This window comes from Monodelphis domestica, chromosome 3 (genome assembly GCF_027887165.1).
Source record: "Monodelphis domestica isolate mMonDom1 chromosome 3, mMonDom1.pri, whole genome shotgun sequence".
Classification (NCBI taxonomy): Eukaryota; Metazoa; Chordata; class Mammalia; order Didelphimorphia; family Didelphidae; genus Monodelphis; species Monodelphis domestica.
Window position 1 is genome coordinate 303,493,878 of NC_077229.1, and position 15,238 is coordinate 303,509,115.

Genomic DNA, 15,238 nt, shown 5'->3' on the forward strand with positions numbered 1-15,238 from the left:
TGGAACTCTCTCCAGCATCTTAATCTTCTAACATTTCTAACCTCACAAAGTCTTAACCTAACATCTCCCATCTTTAAATAATTCTCCTAAGAGCAGGAAAGAATAGATGAAACAGTGGAACCAACCATTCACTTATGAGCTACACAGTGGTGGCTGAGGCAAGGAATAAAGTCTCAAGGCCTTTCTCCTGATCAGGAGGCTTACAACATTTTATTCATCTGTGTACACTTGCTTGGTTCTGGCTCAGCAGCCAGAAGTAAGACTTCCTCCCACACACACCCTGTAGAAAGTGGACAAGAAATAGAGAAAAGCTGCACATGCTCTGAAGTGGAAAGCTAAGTCCCTTCATTCCACATCATCACAAACCTCCAGAAGTAGGCTCGTTCTCTGAAAGTGTTCTTTGGATCAGGCAGTCATCAGCTAATTCATCAATATAACAGTATTCCATCCATTTCCATGTTCTGACCTCCTTTTCTAGAATATGGCCCCTTCCCTTTTTTACCCATTTTGAATCCTTGTCTTCCTTCTAGGGTAAAACTTTGATACCACTCACCTCACTTATGTCTTCTTTAACTACCATGGATATTTAGGTCTCTCTTTCAAAATGCCTGATATATTTATTTAATTGTATGTATATTATATATATTCAGTAAAATATTTTAGGTTTGTAAAATTAGAGACCAAGAGCTAGAAGGAATCTTAAAGGCTTTTTATTAACTACTGATTAGCAGCAAGATATAGCAAAGTGGAGGCAGAAGACTCAGTTAACATCTAGCTCAATGACCTTGGTCACATCATTTCATCTCTGCTAAGTTTTTCAGGTTCCTTTTTTGTAAGATAAAGATCATACTTGTTGTCTCCTTAATAGACTTTCTTTTATGATAAATGAGTAAACTAATAAATGTGAAAATATTTGAAAATTGAAAAATACTAGACCCATAAACTAAAACAGATAAAAATCCTTCTTAATTGCAACTTAAGAGATGTGCTTTGAGAGCCATGATGGCCAAGAAAAAAATTCTCTCTTGCAGTCAACCTGGAGACATGTATGTCCAAATTTAGATTGTATAACAGATAGACTACGCATCATGGATCCATGCTTAATGACTTTCTGGCTTGGCAAGACTTGTTAGAGTTTTGACATTGCTGATGAAGCTTTCAAAAATCTAGGAGACCTCCATGCCATGAAGAAGCAGAGTGCTGGTGGAGGAAGGTTTGAAATGACAGAAACTTTCATCCATTCTTTGGTTCAATTCTGTAAACATTTATAGAACACTTATTATGTGCCAGTCACTGTGCTAAGTGCTAGGGATTAAAAAAGAGGCAAAACCCAGGGCTTGCTCTCAAGGAGCTTACAATGAACTGGGGGAGACAACAAATATATGCAAAGCAAAGCAAAGTACATGCAGAATAGAAAATAATTAAAAGAGGGAAAGTACTAGGATTAATAGGGTTTCTGGAAGGCTTCCTGCAGAAAGTGAAATTTTAATTTGAAACTTAAAGGAAGTCAGGTCCTGAGTTGGAATGGAGGTTTTGAATTCTTTGCTTTTTTCCTCATTCTGATGAAAATTGTTGACAAGGTTCTATGTTCTCAAGTCTTGATGATGTTCTGCTTGGTTAATTTCTCGACCTCTCTCATGTGCTGCTTCCTCTGAATAACTCTGGTTATCTGTGCTGGAAGGACTCTAGATTTGGAGTCAAAAGACTTGGGCTTGAGTCTTCATAATAAACTTCATAATTATGGGATCCTGGACAGGTCTCTTTGAGCCCACTTCCAAAGCCCCCATAAAATTGGAATCCTGTATTAGAAGTCTGTTGTGAAAGTTAAGTGAGAGAATGTTTGTAGAAAATGTTATTTCAAAACCAGAATATCCCCTGGACACCACTTCCCTTTATGTATTATTTCCCCCTATTAGAATCTAAGTTCTTTAAGGACAGGAACTGCCTTTGCTTTTTTTTGTTTTTGTTTGTTTTTTATCTCTGCAATTAGCACAATGCTTGGAATATGGTTAATGCTTTTTCATTCATTTATTCATTCCTAGTTCCTTCATTCATCATTATCTTTTTCTGTGTTTAGGCCAAGGTTGGCCCAAATTTGAATCCCTGCCACTTACAGAAGCTTTGGAGTATACTAAAATGCTGCTTCATTCATTCATTTATTTATTCATTCATTTCATTCTTTATTCAATATTATTCAGTCATGCATTATTACATTTCCCCATGTTGAGCCTAAGGTTGGTTCAGGGATCCTTGTTTGTCCTTCAGCTTTACCGGGAGCTATCTATCTGGTATATACTTGGTGCAAGTTTCTATAATGCTACAACAAAGAGTAATAGGACAATGAACTAAGGTTTTAACCACTATGGCACAAATGTGAAGACAAGCAGTTGAGTCCATGTTGCATGACCTGTGAATAATCTGTTGGGTTGTATTTAAAACCTTACTCTCCATCTTAAACTCAATACTGTGTATTGGTTCCAAGGCAGAAGAGTGGTAAAGGTTTAGGCAATGGGGGTTAAGTGACTTGCCCAGGGTCACACAGCTAGGAAGTATCTGAGGGCAGATTTGAACCCAGGTCTTCCCAACGGCAGCCTGGTGCTCCATCTACTGTGCCACCTAGCTGCCCCTAATCTCTTGTACTTTTAAAATAGTTCACATAGTTTTAAGAGAGAGGTTTCTTTAAAAAAAAAAATAAATAAAAGAATGGTTCAGTGACTTAGCCAATATTGTTTAGCAATCCTCCAAGTTGTTAGTTTGCTATTTAGTCTCAGCAACTAACTATCTGTTACTTTCAATCATCTGAAATGAGTGCCAGTGGGATAATAGCCCAATGTAAACATGGAGTTTAACTCTCTAAGTGGAGAAGGCAACAACATAACAGAGAATGTAGAAATGGAAGGAATGTTCAGTCCAGGTTCAAAGTCCATCTGCATCAGCTCTTAGGGATCCCATATCTGAAGCCAAACTTGGCCTGCCTTCTTCTTTGGCTTTTCCTGCCAAGAAATTAGGAAATTAAAACTTTGATTCATAGCAATGATGATTCTTGGCATATCTCATCAATGAAATTACAGCTTTTAAACAAACATGAAAAAGTGCAACTTTATCTTAAAATCTGGATTTGACTTTTAACAAAATCTAATACCAAAATACATGTGGATTAAAATCATATAAGTTAAAAACATCTTAAAAAAAACAGGAACTAGGGTTCAAATGTTCAACAGATCTCTTATTTAAAAAGGAGTCACTGAGTGGTTGCCCTGTGAGAACTAAATTAACACTAATGATGAATTCCAAATCCAGCTCTGCAGCTGACCTCTTTTATTGTGACCAAAATCATTTCCCCCTGATTTTTCCAATGTTATATATATGAATGATATAAATACTTTTTATTGTTGTTGTTCAGTCATTTCCAACTCTTTGTGACTCCATTTGGCTCACAGATGACTCCTGGCAAGGATGATAGAATGGTTTGCTATTTCCTTCTCTAGCTCTTTTTACAGATGAAAAAACTGAGGCAAATGGGGTTAAGTGACTTGCCCAAGGTCACACAGCTAGCAAGTGTCTGAGGCCATATTTGAACTCAGGAAGTCTTCTTGACTCCAGGCCTAGAACTCTATCCATTGTACCACCTACCTGTCTGATGGAAATGTTCCACTTGGTAATTCAGAGGGGGTTTTCTACTCTAGTACTTGGAAATTTTTAGGTGATGGGTGTTCTCAATATTATATATTCCTTTCTTAACTACTCTATAATAGGATAATATATTCAGAGTTGGAAGGGACCCCAGAGATCATCTAATCCAAACTCTCTATTTTACAAATAAAGAAAATAAGTAAAGGGCATTTTCATATTTGCAAAGACAGTGTCATGGAGGAATTTGAACCCAAGTGGTATGATTCTAGAGTCCATTTGCTTTTTCCATTGTGGTTAATACCTCCTCATCCCCTTTTAGGGTAGGTGATTTAATGATCTTTATTGTTTAAAATAAGTTTTATTGATACCTTCTGTTTATTAAGTCATCATAGGTGTCCCAAGTATCCTCTCTGTCCCCCCTTCCAGAAAGCCACCCTTGAAATCTTCTCCATGGATCCATCTCTCCCACTTCCCCAGTTGCTCTCAGGAGTTCCAACTCCCCTCTCTTCCTATGTAGAACTTAGTAGATTTTTCAAGCACCAAATCTTTTAGGCCATAGTCAATACAAGGTCTCGATCTCCTTTTACAGATTATCTCTTCACCCATAGGAACATTTATCAGTGGAAAATCCTTCTACCATCAAAACTAAGCTTCTTCTCTCCCTCCCCCTTTTCAAACCTTTCCTTCTCCTAATTTGATCCTCTATAGACCTCCCTTTCTGAGAAGAGAGAGGTTACCTTCCTCTCATTGCTAGCTCTTGATTTGACCTTGGCACATCACATATTCCTCCCTATCCCCTGGTACTTCTTCTATCCCTTTCCTGTATCCTTCTATGTTGTAATGTAGATTGCCCTAGAGGAAGTGTCCACAGTTTCTGGTTACATGCCCCATGCCCACCTCTTTACATTATTTCCATCAATTTGTGCCTTTGCCCCTTTCACTATTGTTTTGGCTGCCCTTGACTGCTGCATTTTCCCACTATTGCTGTATTTCTGTCATTTGAGGTATTTAAGAAGTAAATGATCTCTTCATTTGTGTTTTTTTTTCTAAAACTTTTCAAACACATTTTTGTTATTGAACATTTATCTTTTTCAAGTTTAAACTCAGATTTGCGAGGTAGGACAACTTGGGCTGCATCCTGAGCTTCATTGTTCTTCAAAATACCTTTTTTCCATTCCCTCCTATGTTTTTTGGTGGATGCACAATAATCTTGCTTTATTTGAAAGTCTTGTCCTTTGTATGTTAAGGTCTTTTCCCCAATCAGGTAATTAGATGGATAGAGTGCTGATAGAACACTGGGTTTGGAGTCAGAAAGATCCAAGTTAAAATTTAGTCTCAAATACTTACTAGCCTATGATCTTTGTCAAGACACTTAATCTCTATTTGCCCTTCGTATCCTCAATGATAAATGGAGATAATAATAATAATACCTCTCAAAGGAGTGAACACCAAAGCTATAAAGATAATTTTTAGTGTTTTAACTTAAAATCTAAGTAAGTGGTCGCCATGGGAAATTCCCAGATATGAAAATACCCAAGTCAGCTGGGATTTATGGAGATTTTAATTAATATAAATGAAGGAATTAAGGGAAGGAGAGAGAGAGAGAGAATTAATTTAAACTGCCCTGGCTCAGGCTGAGCCAAGCAGTAGGAAAAGGCCTAGGCCAAAGTGGCCTCACTGAGCCTAAGGGAGAGCAAGTCATTCTTTATCACTCACCACAAATCCGACTCCAAGCTGGGTTCTTCCACTCCGAACTGAAAATTACTCTCCAAACTGAATTACTTCAACTGACTTTTTACCCCTTCCTTTTAAAGAAATTTTCTCTTATGTCACCTCCCCTAAATTTTCACATCTACCAATCACAGTAATGGCTTTTTTCCCAGTACTGCCCATTCTTAGTTTTCACCTTCTTTGGTTTTCACCTTCTCTGGTTAGATTAAATCTTCTGAGTACTTCACACCTCTTTGTTAAGCTTGCTTTTTCTAAGTTACTTGATCTTTTAGGTACTAATTTAACCTTTACAGGTACTTAACACCTTTTTTGTATTATATCTAAAAATAGACCTAGCTTAAGGTTCTAGCTTTACTATAAGGTATGAGTTGGGGACTTTCATTGTTCAATCAGGAAGTTTACAACTTTATCTTCCCCTAAGACACTGTCTGAGTAGGGTGGAGTAATTGTAAAAGTTTCCAATACATTCCTAATCAAGTATCTCCATTGTTACAATAGAGGAATAGCTTAACCAAATCTTCTAAGTTACAGTGAGTAGTTTTTAAGATTCACACAGGGCTATTATGAGGATCAAATGAGTAAATGTTTAAGTGCTTAGCACAGTGCCTGGCTTATAGTAGGTGAGATATATTTTTCCTCCTTTCCCTGATCATGTACAGAACCTGCCATTTCTGAAATGAATTGTTAAATTTAATCTTAATATGTCTTAGAGTTTACAAACTTGGGAGTGTGATTTTTGCAGGGCGTTTGATCATTTAATTCTTTCAATTGATGTTTCATTTTCTTTGTTCAGAAATTCTAAGCAGTTCTCTGTTATTTCCTGCATTGAGTTGTTAAGGTTTTTTTTGTCTTGTTGGGATCTTCTGGGAGATTTATGATCCTTAGGTTGTCTTTACACATCTTGTCTTTGAGAGCAATATGGTGTTTTGCTTGCATAGTGAACATATTTTCCTTTATTGTTACTGTTTTATGCTTCTCTTCTTTTCCCTTCTGCATATTTTCATTTTCATCCTGTTGTTCTCACTTTTGCTTCTTTGGTGAGACTTGCCTTTGCAGATTGCATTTTTTTCTATTCTGTTATGATTTTTGCTGTGCAAATTTATACATCCTGCTCTCATTTTTCTTTTAAACCAGGGAGGAACAGCGTTTTGAGGTTCCATGTTCTTCTCACATTCCACAGGGACTTCTGTATCATTAAGTGTGGGATGTTTCTTTTATTTTGATTAATTTATTCATAGATGCTTGAACTTGTTTACTAGATCTGAAAGCCATATCTCCTTTTCTTGTTAATTTTTTCTTTATTGCTTCATCTGCTTATATTTAAGATCTTTTAATCTTCTTTTTTCTGGATTCTTTAGTAATTTCAGTCTTTCTTTCCCCCTCCTGTTCCCCTCCCCCCCATTAACTTTCTGACTGTACCCTCTGACTGTGGTTTCCCCTGGGATCCAGATCTCAAAGTAACTTACCCTTCTCCCAATCTGGGAAATTCATGCAATCACCAGCTTTGGTCTCTATCCTGAGTGATTTTTGAATGATCAGAACTGACCTCAGCTAGATGTTGTGCCATTTCTCTCATACTCAGTGGAATGCCACACAGGCATTAATTCCATCTGTTCCCCCCATCACACAAGTGGTGTATTGCCTTGATATCTTGTCCTACTCTCTCTGCCCCTTATTCTCTGCCAGTGCACCAGCAGTTCAGAGAGCTGCCATGCTAGTGTTCTGGGATTATCTGCCCTGGCAGAAGCATTTCAGATGTTTGAAGTACTGGCCTCGGGGGCTATAGCTACAGGCCAACTTTCCCAGTCTGGAGAAAGGAGGTGGAGGGGACCCTCAAGTGGGCTGGGTTTTGTTCTAAGTGTGTCCCAGGTTCTTGGGTCTGTTAGTACAGCCTTTTTGCAGGTAGCATGGGAGAGGAGGAAAGGTGTTGAATGAGCTCAGGGTCATTTAGTGTCTTAAGAAATTATCTAAGGTCAAATTTGAACACAGGACCTTTTGTCTCCAGGTCTGGCTCTCTATCCACTGAGTCACCTAGCTGCCCTCACCTTTGTTTTTGAAGAGCAACATAAAGATGGCTGTTTCTGATATTTTGAAAGTGGTTTTGATTTGTTTAGACTACTATGTGTTCTAATACAAATAGATTTAATTACTTTACTTTGCAGGATTTTGAGGTGTTTTCATAGCAGATGGAAGCAATAGGTTAGAATTATACTGCAATAAATCACAGTATTCTTAGAAAGGTATCAGAAAATATGTTTAAATGCAATTGTCAAAATAATTATATAAAGAAATTCATTTATTTGAAGTAGCTTGACCTCTTTTCCTCTATCTCCTGTTTAAAAAAAAAAGTCCTCATGCATTTTATTCTAGCATGCATGAAGCAGTGGTTTTATCATGAGGGAGGTTGAAATGTTAAAAGAATTATTTGAAGAATTCTGAAGAGCTTGGAGGCCAGAGCTGCAAACTTTAAACAGCTGTCTTGTGAGGCCAGAAGAGGGAATTGCATGTTACAGAAAGCAGAGATAATGTTTTTCTACTCCACTTTCTTAGTCCCCCTTCTGCCTTCCCTCCTTCTTTTGCTTTAACATCTCTAAGATAATCTGTGGCCCTCATAACACCTTTAAGGAGATTGTACTGTGGGAAAAGTCTAGGGTGTAAAATTGATATAAAGGTTATTGACATAGACATGTTAAATGCATGTATGACAGCTGGAGCTAGGTATAACTCTGGACTTAAGCCAGCATCACTATGAATGCAAATTTAGATTGCTGCACTTCAAAGGACAGTACATTACTGGAAGGAAAACAATGTCTCCATACCAGAAAAGACATAGAAGTAAATGAGTAGATTCTAAAAATACTTGGTTCATATAGATGTTATATTTTTAAGTGAAAACTATGCTAATTAGTTTATAGCCATTATTCAGAAATTTTTCACTATTCACAGTATCTTATACAGAACTTTATAATTGTTTACTAAATCAGAATAAGATTTGGTGTCTTTCTTCTTTAGGACTTTCAAATTCAATACATAAGTCTAACATTTTTAAATTGAACAACATCTCTTCAATGTGCTCTCTCCTATCTGGTGAAAAATTCTATCTATCATTCAAAGCCATTCTTAAATGAAAACTCCTCCATTAATAATCTTTCCTTAATTTCTCCTTCACTCAAGTCTCCAGAGATTCTCTTTCCATCTTCTTATCTCCAATACTGAGACACTTTGTGTAAATCTGTCTTACTTAAATCCAGTTCACTCATGAAAGTCAAGACATTAGCCTGTGATATCATTGGTCCTCTTCGAAAATGAAGGATGAACAACAATTTCCCATAACAAAGTAATTGTATTGCTTTTCACATCACATTTTAGTTAATAACTCTTATCAACGTGAACTTCTTATATCACTTATAAACTCTTTAAGGAAAAGGACTATATGTTCTTTATTTTTTTATCCCTCCAGTTTAGACAAATGTTTGTTTGAATGAGTAAATGAATCTCATAAAGATTTCATATATGTTGCCATTTTATAGTAGAGATGGGAAATTTCTCTTTGTCAGGAAAGTGAAATCAAATGTGTATTTTATATTATTACTAATGACATCAGTTAACTTCTTTCACGGGTACTAAATGGTCTTAGTTTTGACAGACTAAAACAAAAATCTTAACCCAGTGGAAAAATCTCTCAAATGTCCTTTATTCTCAAAGGACCAACATGCAAATCATTGAAGGTATTTCTAAATCACAGCCTAAAATAGCTTTCAGCTAGTGTTCCATTTGTCAATTTATGATTTACATCTTAGAGAAAGTATTTTAAGTACATTTTTAGTATTTTAAAATGTCTGTTGTCTAGGTTATGACATACAGTGGGAGTTAACTGTTAGTCCATATTAAATTTGCCTCTCATTAAACTTTTTATGCATTAAAAGTGCCATCCTCTTTTATTAAAAAGAGGAAAACAGTTTAATATTTTAAAGTAAATACTTTATCATGATTTGATTCAGCAGGATGCTGGACATATTAATGATACTGATAATTATAATAAATTTATATAGAACTTCAAAGCTTCTGGAGTACTTTACTTACAAAAACCCCATGATGAAAATGATGCAAATATTGCTCTTCCCTTTTTAAATGTAAGGAAACTAAGGCTTTAAGAGGTTGAATGATTTTCCTGAGATAACATAGCTAGGTTTGTTTCTAAGGCAAGATACTCAGATCTCCTGACACAAAGTCCTGTACTCTTTCCATTATGTCTTATTACCCCTCTCATTCTTTAATTTATCTAGATGTTATTCTTCAGTTTAAGATCTAAACAATTTAAAAAGCAATTTTAAAAATTGAAAGCTGAGATTCTTAGTATTCTTTGGCATTTTAAATATTTATCTGATTCTGATATGGTGCTATGGCTCTTAGTATAGGTTTCCAATAGCAAAGAATGGAAAAAATCACTGTGGGCACATATATTGAGATAATTTTTCATCCAGCCACCTCTCATCAATCTCTATTTCCTAATAGGAAACAATACAGATAGATATTTGGAGTTGGGATGGCACAATAGGGCCAAACACAATAAGTTATATCTCTCTTCCATTGGAGTGACCCTTAATGACTTTTGTACATCTATATCCCTCTTAAGTCTTCTCTTCCTCAAGTTAAACATCTTTATCATTTTCAGTTGCTCCCTATATTATATTGCTTTGAATTCCTTTACCATGCTGGTCATCTTCCTCTTTGGACATGTTCAGATTTTCCATATTGCTCTCAAAGTGTAACACTGAGAACTGTAACAATGATAATAAACACTTAGAGCCTGCTATGTGGCAGGTACTGTGCTAAGCACTTTATGAACATTGGTGAATATTTTGTCCAATGGTTAATGATGGACCACTAAATAAATGAGTCAGTAGTATAGTGTTTTACAAGAAGGTGTGGTTTTACCACTCTGCTTAGGATTGGTGAAGTTGTTATCAGAGGTATCTACTTTAGGTTTAGAAAGAAATGGGAAGAATATAGAACAATGGCCATTATTACTTTAGAACAAAAGAAAAAATGACTTTCAAGTAAACATCAAAAGATATAGTATGAATAGATACCACTGGAGAATAACTCAGCACCTACATCCAAAACTGAGCCCCAATCATCTTCATATGGAACCAAAAATCTATTTTCCTATTTTTCCCATCTCCCTGTTCCTAACTTCCTAATTATTACTGATGGGTGCCATCATCTTCCTTTTAACCCAGACTCAAATTGTAGGTGTCATCTTCAACTCTTCACTCTCCCCTCATATCCATTCACTTGGCAAGTCTAGTTGATTATGCTTCCCTAACACTGCTCATCCATGCTCTCTTCTGTCCTCTAATACTTCCATTCCTCTGACACTTCCATCCTATCAGCTCACATCTAGACTGTTTCAATAACCTTCTGTTTGGTCTCCCTGCCTCAAGTCCTTCAGCACTCTTGATACATCCTCTACTCAGCTAAAAAATTAGTCTTCCTAAAGAGCAATTCTAACCCCATATTCCATCGTTAGTCATTCTCTATTCCCTTCAGGATCAAATATAAAAATCTCAGGCTGTTTGTTAAAGCCCTTCATAACCTCTCTTCCTCCTACCTTTTAAGACTTGTTCCATTATTCCCCTCCATTTATTCTTTGATTCCGTGTCAATAGCCTCCTTTCTGCTCTTGGAACAAATCACTTCATCTCCTGTGTGTGATAGTGATAGTGAAATTCATTTTCACTTATCCCCAAAGCCTGGAATTCACTCTTTCCTTTATCTCTTGACTTGCTTGACTTCCTTCACTTCTCATGATGAAAACTTTAGTCTTTAATGCTAGTGTCTTTTTTTCTACCAATTATTTCTTTTATCTTGTATATGTCTTTGTCTATGTCTATGTCTATATGTCTAATATTGACTTATTACCTCCATCATTAGATCATCAGATCCTTCAGAGAAGGGACAATTTTTTTGCCTTTCTATCCCACTTTATTCTTTCCTATATCTATTACCTATTCTGACCCTGCCTCAGGACCTCTCTGGCCCAGGAAGATGGACTTTCTCCAGACCCAAAGGAGCTTCTTCTAGGTATTAAGGTCTTCCAGAATTAAACTGTCTTCTAGAGAGCTTTATGATTACAGTCCCTAGAGGATTTGGTATTACTCTTGATCAATTTGCATGTGTGGAGCATGGCCCAAAATATCCTCACAAGTTAACACTCATTCTACCCTTAGTTCAAGCTAGGCTTATTAACCCCTTGTTCCAGTTAGCATCTAAACCTAGCTTTGCTACGTCATCTTTGAGAGTACCTGTAGCAAGATTCCACCTCTCCCCCACTTAAACACAAACTATCATCTCCTTTGATTCACCAGAACTGTTTCAAATTCCTTCTGAAGTGCAACTCATTTCCCTTACTCATTCCTTCAGAAGTCTGCTTTGTAGTCTCTTAGATTAGGCTCCATTGGAGTTTTTGACCTACCACTGGTTATTACTTCTTTTTTTTTAAACCTTTACCTTCCAGGCAGAAGAGTGGTAACGGTTAGGCAATAAGAGTTATGTGACTTGCCCAGGGTCACACAGCTAGGCCAGATTTGACCCCAGGAATTCCTGTCTCTAGTCCTGGATCTCAATCCACTTTACCCATTTGTCTGCTTACCATCACTTCTTAGGCAATAACTGCAGGAACTCATTTATTATTACTGACTTGACATTCCCTTTCCTTCCAAACAAATGGGGGTAATGGGGATGGGGGTGAGGGCTCACAGAGAGCCTGAATTTGCCCTCTGGGCACTTGAACTGGGAAAACCATTGGACAACCCTGACCTAGAGACATTTCCTAACATATAAGATCATTTACCAAAGTGGAGAAAGAACCAAGTGCACATTTGAAGTTTTCAACGTAAGAGTTCTGTATTTTACCTTTGTGAGGACTAGATTCAAATAGATTTCAATTAAATAATCCTTCATTGTAAATTCCTTTATTTATATACTTGTTCCTTAATTACTTTCCTTTATTGTATTGAGGTTTGTTATCTAGTCAGCCAGAAAGTCTTTTGTTTATAAGATATTTATAATGTTTTTATCTCATGTATTCATCTCACAACATTTCTATTCTGAGGCTCTGGCAAGGCATACATTTTAAACAAAGCCCAAAAAGGAACACTAATTACCAATATTTTAATGTTTGATCTTTTGAAAGATGGTTGTAAACAGCAAGGTAGAAAGGATTTATAAATAAGGGAAACAACAAACGAGTTTTATAATGAATGAAAAAGCTCATATGATACTTGAAAAAGTAAAATAAGGATGAGCTATTCTATCAAATATATTATATAAAGAACAATGATAATTGCTAGCATTTTAAGGTTTTCAAAGTGCAAATATGAAAAAGAAAGGCAGCCCCTGCGCTCAAGGAATTTGCAGTCAAATGGGGGAAGACAACACACTAGAGAAAGCTGAAAAGTCAGGAGGAGGAGAAGGAAGCTATCTGGCTTAGGGAGATGATGGAGAAATCCAAGGGAATGTAGCATCACAAGATCATCGATTTCCAGTTGGAATGAACCCTAGAGAATATTAGGTGTAACCCCATCATTTTATAAGTGAGGAAACTGAGACATAAAGAGGTTAAATGATGTTCCCAGGGTTAATCAGGGAATGTCTGAGATAGGATTTGAATCCAAGTCTAATGGAGTCTTTCTGACTCCAATGTTCAGTGTTCTAACTACAGCACACAGCCTCTCAGAATAAGTAATTGATGGCCAGAGAAATTAAGTAACTTACCTCTGAAGCCATAAGTAATGACAGAGGGAGGATTTGGACTAAGGTCATTTAACTGAAATTCTAGCACTCCTTTCTATATCATACCTTGCCTAAACAGGTCATTCCACCCTTTACTGCTTCCCATATTTGAATAAGAGTTAAACAGTAGTCCCATGGTCACAGGTTTTCTTCTCATGTAATTAATTGTTAAGCAACAAAGCTTGTGAGGATTGTTTTTTTTTTCTTGTAGAAAGCCTATTCATTCACATCTTCTTTCCACCTATGGTAGGTTTTTTTTTGTTTGTTTGTTTTTTGATTTTTTAGTTTTGAGGTTGTCAAACAGCACAGAATAAGTGATTAATAATTACTTGTTTGAAAAGAGCAGATCATCTATCAACCTAGTAATGGTATATATTATGCCTCTGTGCTTCAAAGCAAGGAAATACTTTTAAGGGTAGATTCAGTCATCTCAGGAATATTTGCACTAATGGGCAGAAGCTTTCATATGCATAAGATGACAGATATTTTCCCTTCCTCTTTGTCATGTGGTTTCCTGTCCTGCCATGAAGTCTTTTATCTAAACAAGTATACAAAGACTGGACTACTAGGGTAAATGTTTTATTTTTTCCAATAGTTTCTCAGATACTAAAAACTAAAGGACAGCATTTATTTCTTCTAAGAGGATGATAATAGTTTCTATAAAATATGACTGTAAAATAAAGGATATAACTTTTTACTTTATAAGTCATCCCTGCTATTATCAAACTTTTAACCAAAGAGTCAAAGAGACTTCTCTATCAAGGGGGGGATAGAATGAGGCTGAATTCTAGAGACAATATCAAAGTCTAAGCAACTATTGGACCATAGAATTTGAGAGAGAGGAGGAACTGTCGATGCCCCTTAATTCAGCTTTTTCATTTTGCACCGGTTAGGAAAACTTGAGGTATACTGGGCTGGTTCAGAATTGTGAAACTGAAGAAGTTTATCATCATTCCACCATTTTGTTCATTACTTAATGGGTCATCTAGAAGAATTACATTTTATTGTTTTACATGATTACATGTGTAAAATCTATATCTATATCTATATCTTTATATATCTGTATCTAAAAAACTGTCTCGGAGTGGGGAGAGGAAGGAAGAGAAAATTTGGAACTTAAAATTTAAAAAAGATAATGTTAAAAATAAGTTTTTACAGTAATTGGGGGAAATATTTTAAAAGAATTACATTTTTAGGAGACTAAATCAGTCAGCTGTTAAACATTTAATACTTATGGCTTGTTATGGTCTAGACACTATGCTAGAAATACAAACACGAATGGGAGACAGTCCTTGCCTTCAAAGAGCAAAAATTCTACAGTTGCAACTGTTTAGTACAAAGCAAATGACATTGCAACTGATATAGCATACTTAGCCTCTTAACGTGTATTAGTTATTTACCTAAAGCCAGTTGGCCAAGGGAATTTTAGACAATATGACCAAATGGGGTTGCTTTTAGGAGCTGCTAGTTACATAGTGGGAGTCTGCCTATGGCTTTCCCGTTACTTAGTGACATCTTGAATGCTTTATATCCAATGAATAATAAATTAATCTGATGCCTGTACCCAACAGCCACTTATTAAGCACTTATCTATGTGCCAAATATTGTGTTAGGTACTGGGGATCCAAAGACAAAAAGGAAGACAATCAGGTGCTACCCTAAATCACTCAACAAATTCAAAAGAAGAGGAAACTTTCTTATTCTAAATTGGCGGGGGTGAGGTTTAGCTCCCTTTAGCACTTCGAAATGGATTTTATAGGGGAGCATCATATATTTTACAATTTCATTCAACTTGAAGGCACTGGATAGAGTGCAAAGGATTCTGTCCTAGAAAACCTGACTTCAAAATAATCTTGTTTTTGTTATTGCTTAGCTCTATGGCCTTGGGTAAGTCACAGTACCTCTCTAAACCTCAGTTTCCTTATGTAAAATATGGCAGTTGGACTAGAAAGTCTCTAAGATTCAACTCTAAAATGTGGTGATACAACGAGAGCTCTTCTGGTCCTCAGTGTTTACTATAATAGCAAACAAGCACTCTGGGCCAGTCTCTGAATTTGTTTTCATTTCCAAAGGTTTGA

The 15,238-nt window shown here is 36.3% G+C and overlaps 1 protein-coding gene across 6 annotated transcripts in view; it reads left to right on the forward strand.

The window, feature by feature from the left end:
- LYN (LYN proto-oncogene, Src family tyrosine kinase) overlaps positions 1 to 15,238 on the forward strand; it is a 221,729-nt gene that overhangs the window by 90,337 nt on the left and 116,154 nt on the right. The gene's annotated exons all lie outside the window — the stretch shown is intronic.